The 8,370-nt window shown below is 41.2% G+C and overlaps 1 long non-coding RNA gene across 1 annotated transcript in view; it reads right to left on the bottom strand.

The window, feature by feature from the left end:
• Window positions 1-1,113: 1,113 nt before the first annotated feature.
• LOC311197318 overlaps window positions 1,114-8,370 on the bottom strand; it is a 57,291-nt gene continuing 50,034 nt past the window's right edge. Inside the window, exon 3 of the long non-coding RNA XR_014617626.1 lies at window positions 1,114-1,209. This is a non-coding gene — a long non-coding RNA (uncharacterized lncRNA). The remainder of the gene's footprint in view (window positions 1,210-8,370) is intronic.

The raw sequence follows: 8,370 nt of genomic DNA on the forward strand, positions 1-8,370 counted from the left end.
AACGAGGAAATATGAAATTTACACCTCACTGGATTTGCTTGGTATAAATTAGCAATTACTGGGATAATCAAAAATCTTGGGTTTTTTCAAACTTTTCTTAGTTTATGGTGCAATTACTTTATACCAAAAAAAAGGGCTCTTGAAGACAGAAAAATTTGATTAAGGATAAAAACCGGACTCCAGCTGAAAGCTGGAATTGCTAAAGTCACAACATGTTCATAAAATTTGTTGTACTGTAATATATTTTGCTGGAGATAAAGTCTTAAAGATTTTACTACTCTATTTCATATTTAAACAAATTTACTCAATCCAAGAGCAGTTACTATTTTAATTTCAATTGTTTATGTAAATGGTTAGTTAAGATTATTCATATACAAGTAGATAGGTTATGATTACTCTGAATGGATTTCTCAGTTTCAGCCAAATTAGTACTTTTAGTGCAAAGCAAGACTTGCAATATGAGTGTAACGTAGTCCTTATTAATTACTCTTATGAGTTAGGTGGTTCACTATATAATACCTATTTACTAACAAATAGGTAAAATAAATAAAATTTCTGACTATTCTGGTGCAGGTTGAGTGCTCTGAAGAGCTTTCTGCTTCTTTGCTAGTCATGTAGCTAGTTTATTAATGCCTTTAAAAACAAATTTTGCACAATATACTGAAATGCATTCAGCTAGCTCTCTATTCTATTAGCACAACCTTACAACAATAAAAAAAATAAGTTATTTAAAAATAATCACTATATCAACCATATTTTGGTTTTGGATTAGCAACATTTCAATTGGAGTAATTCCCAAGACAAGAACATGAGAACAATAATATGTGGAGAATTTATATAACTCCAATGATCAAGGCTGTTGCAAACTCAGCTTTTTATACATATTTTTGGCCTCTTCATTTCCTTCTGAGCACAGCTTATGCAAATACTTTTACTTTGTCTTTTATAATTTTACAGAAGGAGTGAAAAGAAGTATTTCAACAAATAAAAAAAAAATCTTGTACAAACCAAGCAGAACTGGCCTATTTTAAATAATCTGAGTAAGTTATACTACTATATGCATTTTAAAAAATAAAGAACATATGTAATAAGAGAAATATTAATATAATATATACCATGCTCATGCTCCATCCACCTTCCAGAGAGAGTTTTTCAATCACAGGAGTTAAGCCGTTCTCCAAAATCAGCTCTCTATTGAAAGGTCGAAACCTGCAATAAAAATGTCATGTATTATAACATATTTCCAACACCCACAGTTTCATGGTTGATCCCCAAACATAGATGTAGGTCATCAGCTTGACCCTCGCATTGTCTATATTACAGGAAATCCTAATTTTAAAAATACTCTTTTTTAAAAAAAAACCAAACTGACTTGATTAAGAACACCTGTGATATGCCTCTTTATTATCAGAAGCCTCCTGAAACAAATCAGATTAGCATGTTTCTGCTTTCATTCTTCCCACAGCATTTTAAGATGAAAGCAAGAGGAAGGAAAAAAAAAGAGGGGGGTGGGGGGGGGCGGGGGCGGGGGGAGGGAAGGGTGGTTTTATCCCCGGCCCTCATCTCTCCCTCTACCCTCCAACATGCAAACAGGTAAGTATAAACTACTTGACGGGTGTGTGATTACTACTGCCATATAACCTAAAATATGCTATTGACTGTTAAGTATTTAACTTTCAGTGGTTTTCTTTAAAGGGTTTTTAATTATTTTTTTTTCGCTTTTCAAGGCAATATCATTATTGCATTTATTAAAGTGTAGCCTGCTAATATTTGCTAATTTAAAACATATACTGAAAATACTGCAGTGATATAATGCATTGAGAGATGTAATAAAAATCTAAAACTTAAAAAAAAAGCCAGAGTAATTAACCATGGTTAAGTAAGAACAAAGTATAGCTTGAGAGAGGTAGTAACTATAGTCAAATATCTACTGCACAAAACCAGCCAAATTCTTAAATTTATTTTTACTTTATTTTAATTTTTTCACTGCAGATACCGTGACAAGACACATCCTATACCTAATAAATGAGTAGCAGATGCCTAACTCAGGTCACCTGTTTACAAATATTACTGTAAATTTGTTCTTTTTTCTCTAAATGTATTCCAGAAAATACTAAAACCCTCCTCACAGCTATGCAACTATAATAAGCACCCTGCCTTAAAAAGAAAAAGGAATTTGCCTTTATTTTCATGTAATCCACATCTTCTATTTCACCATTTAAAAAAAAAAGTTTCTACACTTAACCCAAAAACACAAAGGTTTTTCTGAAAATCTACCTCCCTGCAACTTATAATGAGACCTAACATACTTAGAGATAATATTGGAACTGGACTTAAATAAAACCCACTTAAAATGAAAATACAAGCTCAAGCCCTATTCATTGTGTAATTATCTTTTTCTCAGACCAAGTTTTCAAGTGAATTTTGGTTCATGATAAATAAAATAATTAGTTGCAACTAGATTTAATGTTAAAATGCTTATTAATAATCTATTTACTGTGGATACACTCCTTGCAGTGTCTGGAAACAAACTAAACAGTCACGGGGTGGGGGGGTCCTGTTTCTAACAGTGGTTTCCTTTAGACTTTAATAACGATTACTGAAAGTCTCTGCTATTTTTCAGCTTTCAGCAATATAACAGTATCATCTTCAGTTTTAGAAGACATATTGGGAAGCTTTTAACAAAAAAAGAGCTAAATGTACATAATTTTCTACTGTTGTGTGGTAATAAATGCGTATGTGTGTATGGCCATCCTCACACACTAGCAACTGTTCATTACTGAGATACAGAAGTGTGTAGGATTATATAAAGTTATAAAACTTCATATTCTCTGTAAGGACAACCTGGCTCGTTTTATTATTTGGGGTTTTTTTAAATGATACATTAAAATATTATCAGATGCAAATATTTAAGTAAAAAATTGGCAAACTTTAAGTGTTATCTACACTAGAGCTCAAGTTCTGCTACCCTCCTCTAATATTCATGCAAGCCTGCTGCACGAATACATCAACATACGAAGCTAAGATCAAAACTATTCCTCAGCTCTCTAGTGAATAAATATCACCCAAAGTTTCTTTATTAGAATTAGAGCATTTTAAAATAAAGGGTTAAAAATATAATTAGTACAGGCATTGCCTTGCACCCTGTTAAACATGGGCATAAGTTTTTATACCTAGCTCATTCTAACCATTTCTAAAGTTGTCCAGTATCTGAAGTTAAGATATTTTTCAATAGAGATTCCTTTTGAAACCTAATTTATCTAGCTTGCTATGTATTAACACATCAGTTACCTAAACTCCTACATAACTCCTGCCAATAATGCACAAAACAGAAATAAAATTGAGTAAAAAAATTTCAAAGTGAAAAAGAGGTACTGGAAATCTGTGGCTACAGAACTCCACTCTGCTTGGTGTTCCTTTTGTATTTGGGGGAAGTGGGGGGGGGGGGGGCTATAATTTTTTTCTCCCCTATCTTTAAAATACATTACTAGTATTAATGTTACTATTAAAAAAAAAAAAAAAGGGCTATGAGGAGAGTCACAGTGGAGCATATACAACAGGAATTTGGACTGCCTGCTCCAACAAAATTTTTAAAATATTACTGCTAGTAGAAAAGATCAGTTTTTGAGATCCAGTAGATGTTAAAAGTTTAGAACTCATAATAATACCCATGTAAAAAAAAAAACCAAGCAAACTGTGGAGAATGCTCATTGGTGTAAATAACTATTCTTAGTTTTAAAAAAAATTATCATAAAAATATTTTTTCTGTTTGTACACCAAAGCCTACAATTTCATTCCCTATTCCTCTTTCATAGACAGTCAAAATTAGTTCAAGATGCATTCTACCTTTGACAGTTTGTAATGAATGTAAATTACTGGAATGACTTGCAATAGGCCTTTGGGTGTGGGTGGATGACTGTACCTACAAAACAGAATACCTGAAGCATATTTGTAAAATATAGTGATAAGCTTCTCAGTCCTCCCTTATATATTCAGTAATTAATTGTTCCCAATGCAAATAATAATTTTTAAAAAAACAGTAACGCCCTGTAAAAGAAATGCTAACTGTTACATGGCTACTTTTTATGTACAGAAAGGTTGTGTGCTTGTACGTCTGTGAAAGTGCTACAAAAAAAGTGTTGATACACCTGTTAGGATGACTTTTGACATTCAAGATGGATGAGGTGTACATCTTCCCTAGTGTTCACATGCAGGGTGTACACAGGTAGTGTGTGTTCAGTTCCAGTTGCACTTCACACAAACTGACTTATTAGTCATAAGGATAATTAAGGAAATAAAGACTACAATTTACCAGCATAATTCCTTCCATGACATTATATTTTGGATGGAATAGTAAGAAGTTCAAAATTCCAGAAGCTAAGCAAAAAACCTAAGTAACCAACTATACAGAGAAAGAACCCCTTGACACCTTGTTATCTTATACATAGCCTGCATTTAAAATGTTACTCCAATAAGTTTCCTATGTGACACTACCCTAACATATGCAAAAGGCACATAGATATATAGTCACACTTCCAAATTACTGTTATTTCTGAAAATAAAAAAATCTCAGAGTTACTCCAAGCTCCAGTAGATTTATGCCTATAAAACAAAAGGATACTTCTAAGAAACTTTCAGTACAACTTAGTGGGCTTAAAAAAAAAATTAAAAAAAAAAAACCAAGCAACCCTGAAGCCTATTTGGATGTTTTTCCTAAGAATAAAGACAAAATTTTGGACTGAAAGCAAAAAAAAAAAAAAAAAAGAAAAAAAAAAGAAAAAAAAAGAAAAAATGCATACACTATGCTACACGGTATACCTAAGCAGTATCTTCTTAAGCACAGAACTTTAACTTTCACTTATCAGTATAATGTAAATACGTATGTTTAGATCTTTTAAGTTCATTTGATATTTCCTCCGAACATAACTTTTCCAGGGCCAAGTAATCCCAGTTAATGTTTGACATTTTAACTAAGGTGAAAAATGCAAGCAGTTCTACAAGGGTCTATTTAAGCTACATGATTTCCCCCCCCCCCCAAAATCTCAAAATAAAATTCTCAAAATAAGTAGTACATCAAACATAAGAAAGGAAAAACCTACCTAACATACCCTATATATTGATATTAGATTGCTCACAGCTTTCATTTTAGCCACACCCACCTTTATGTAATTGTAAAATATGGGAATGGTGCAGCTGAGAAATAAAGCTGAAAGGAACAGTTGTTTTATGTAGGCAAATATGTGCTAAGCACAGATTTTCATTAAAATGAAAAATGGGTATAAATTGCATGCTATCAAACATGACCGTCAAATAGTGGGGGGGAAAATGCATACGCACCTGTGCAAAACTGAATTATAGATTATTTTTTTCTGAATTACCTATGAGTCAGGACAGTTATTTCCTTGAAAGTGAAAGTCAGTGTCTGTGAGTGCACTTCCACTGTGGAATAGTGTAAATCTCTTCAAATCCTGGTATTTCGAAGCATACACAGCTACAATGAAACAGCTTTGTGCACATTCCCATACTAACTGTTAAAAACGTTTCTGAGAACATTCGTAAAGTAATGATGCACAGCTAAAGAAACGAGTGCTAAATTTTAATAGGATCTTAGTAGCATCGCAATTTCAGAGACTAAACTAAATTTTCTATCTACCAGGGCATAAAGGTATAAATTGCGGGAAAAACAAAGCAGCTATTCCCAGGAAAAAAGGAATGAAAAAGTGTCATTTGTGTGCTGGATTAAAAGAATCCAAGGGAACTAAGGATTCGAGGCAGAAAAACCTCCTTGAACTATTGTATTTCTGCGTTACACAGAAAATACCTTGAATCACAACCCAGTTGCCATGCTGGAAACGCTAAGTTTGCATTTCACTTTAAGACTACACGCTCTCAGCCGTGTACACAGAAATCTTTTGTACAGCACTTCTGCACCCCAACTCTTCTCTACGTCCCTCCTACGTTCTTCGGTTAACTCGTTATTTTCGGTGGCGAGGGTGCTAAGCGCAAAGGCGGCCGGTTCTGGCTTTGAACGCCGCTGAGGGATGTGCGGGGGGGGGGTGGGGGGGTGGGGGGAAGTGGGGGGGGTGGTGGTGGCGGGGAGGGGGGGGGTGGGGAGAGGAGCGGGGAAAGGCTGTGACCCGGTCCAACCTCCCGGCCCCGCAGGCAACCAGGAGGGGCAGCAGCCGGTCCAGTCTCTGCTGAACAGGCGCCTTAACGGGGGCCCGATGCTGCCTTCGCTGCGCATCCTGCGCGCCCGCCAGCTCGACGGCAGCCCCGAGCGCCCACCGATCACAGGGCATCGGGGAAAATATCCATACGCCTTCCTGCCTCAGGAAAAAAATAATATATAAAAACCTCAAACACCTAACAGAACAAAAAAACCAAAAAGAAAAAAAAAACACAACCCCAAACCCAAACAACGGTCGGGCGGCCGAAAGTGAAGAGGGAAGTAGGAAGAGGAATAAAAAGTAACGCTAGAAATTGTAGCTGGGAAGGAGCCTGCTGGCCTGCCAGCGCCTGAGCTTGCTTGCGCTGCTATCGAGCTGCCTACCCCGCTGCACGGTGCTATTCCTCCCCTGCCTGCGCTCCCACCGAGGAACTGCCACAAAAAGATGCCTTGTGTGTGTCTATGTGCGCAACTCCGAAACGCGAGCGCCCACGGCAAACCCAGCCCCGAGAGGGTTAAACGGCGTCGTGGAGGAAAAGGCACCGTGTCACATATTGTGTGTGTGTGTGTGTGTGTGTGTGTGTGTGTGTGTGTGTGTGCGCGCGGAGGGGGAATCGCTCAGCGGATCGACTGCGAGAGCGATTTCGGCGCCTATCACAATAAGCACGATCGCGCTCACACAGCTACGAGAGAACGAGAGCTGCTGGCCACCGAGAAATGACATAGAAACAGCCACCAAAAAATAGCTAAGCCAATGACAAATAGCGACCCGGGTGACAGAGACAGAGAATTTTGTAGGCGGAGAAGAGGAGGTGAATGGCCAGCTCTGATCACAGTATTAGGCTGGGCTATCTATGGGGAGGGTATTTACTCGGTTTTGGGGTGTGTGGGAGGAGAGGAAAAACACCTACAAATAGCTGGCACGATTCAAATGGCCTCGGATTATACTCCGCCACCACCACCACACCACCACCACCTCCCCCCCCCCCCCCCCCAGTTCAGGAAGGAAACTCGCGTTTTAACGCCGAGAAGGAAAAAAAAATAGCCCTGTGCAATACACGCTGTACAGCACTTTGGTCCTGCGTTAATACCCAAAGGGACAGAGATGATAAGTGTGATAGCATGTGGCAGCATAACCGTCACCCAGGTTTCTGCTAAAGGCGGCTCCGATATCGTGACACGGGAAATTAAGCGCTTAAGTGGGAGGTGGAGAAAGCGCTTGAACGGAGAAGTTAATCTGCTAACATGGAAAGAAAACAAGCGGAGAAACGGAGAAAAAAAGCGAAGGTTGTCCTCTTTTTTTTTTTGGGGGGGGGGGGGGGGGGGAAGAAGGGAGGGGGAAGAGAAAGAGCGAAGGGGCATTAATCCGGGTTACGAAAACACGGGGAGAGAGGAAGGAGGAGGCGGAGGGGGGGAGGGGGGGGGCGAGGAAGGGAGATGTGCATGTAAGTGGGGAAGTCATCCTGACTGCTGCTGCAGAGCCGGGAAGCAGGAGCCGCCGTGTCCCGAGCGCTGCCCCGAAATTTCCACAGCGGAGAGGCGGGGGAGAAGGCGGGAGGGAGGGATCCGCGGGGGAGGGTGGTAAGAAGCGGGGGGGAAGATCAGAGGAAAGCCTGTCATGTCATGTCACGGGAGAGCGGGGCGCACACCGGGACCGCGGCGCGACCCTCCGCTCCGGCTGTCCCGCGCCTCCCGCCCGCTCCGAGCTCCCCCCGCCCGCCTCCGCGCCGCTCTCCCCCGGGGCCAGCCGCCGGGGGTGGGAAGCGGGGCTCCCGGGATCCCCGCCCCGGCAAGATGCTGCCCGCCGCCGCTCCGAGAAAGCGGGGTTACCTGCCGGAGGAGGCAGCCGCTCCCACCCTCTGAGGCTGAGGGAAACGAGTGACAGATCCGCCCAGGAGCCAGCGGCGAGACCTGCCACCGCCTCCGGGAGCCTCCCGCCCGCTGCCCGACGGCCTCCTGAAGCGACTTTTCCCAGTGGCGGGCTGAGACGGGGTACAGGTCGCCCCCCGTTTTCCGAAGACGGGTTTCCCCCGCCGGCCCACCCGATTCCCTCTGCCCCAGCCGCACCCGGTCCCTCCGGCTCTTACCGCCTATGCCGGTGGCGGCACCCGCTCCGAAGCACGGCGGTGGTAGCAGCGGCGAGAGGGAGAGGAGGGGGGGCGGGAGGGGTGAGGGGGAGAGCAGAGGGAGAGGGAGGTGACTTT

Source organism: Gallinula chloropus, assembly GCF_964237585.1.
Source record: "Gallinula chloropus genome assembly, chromosome: 1".
Taxonomy (NCBI): Eukaryota; Metazoa; Chordata; class Aves; order Gruiformes; family Rallidae; genus Gallinula; species Gallinula chloropus.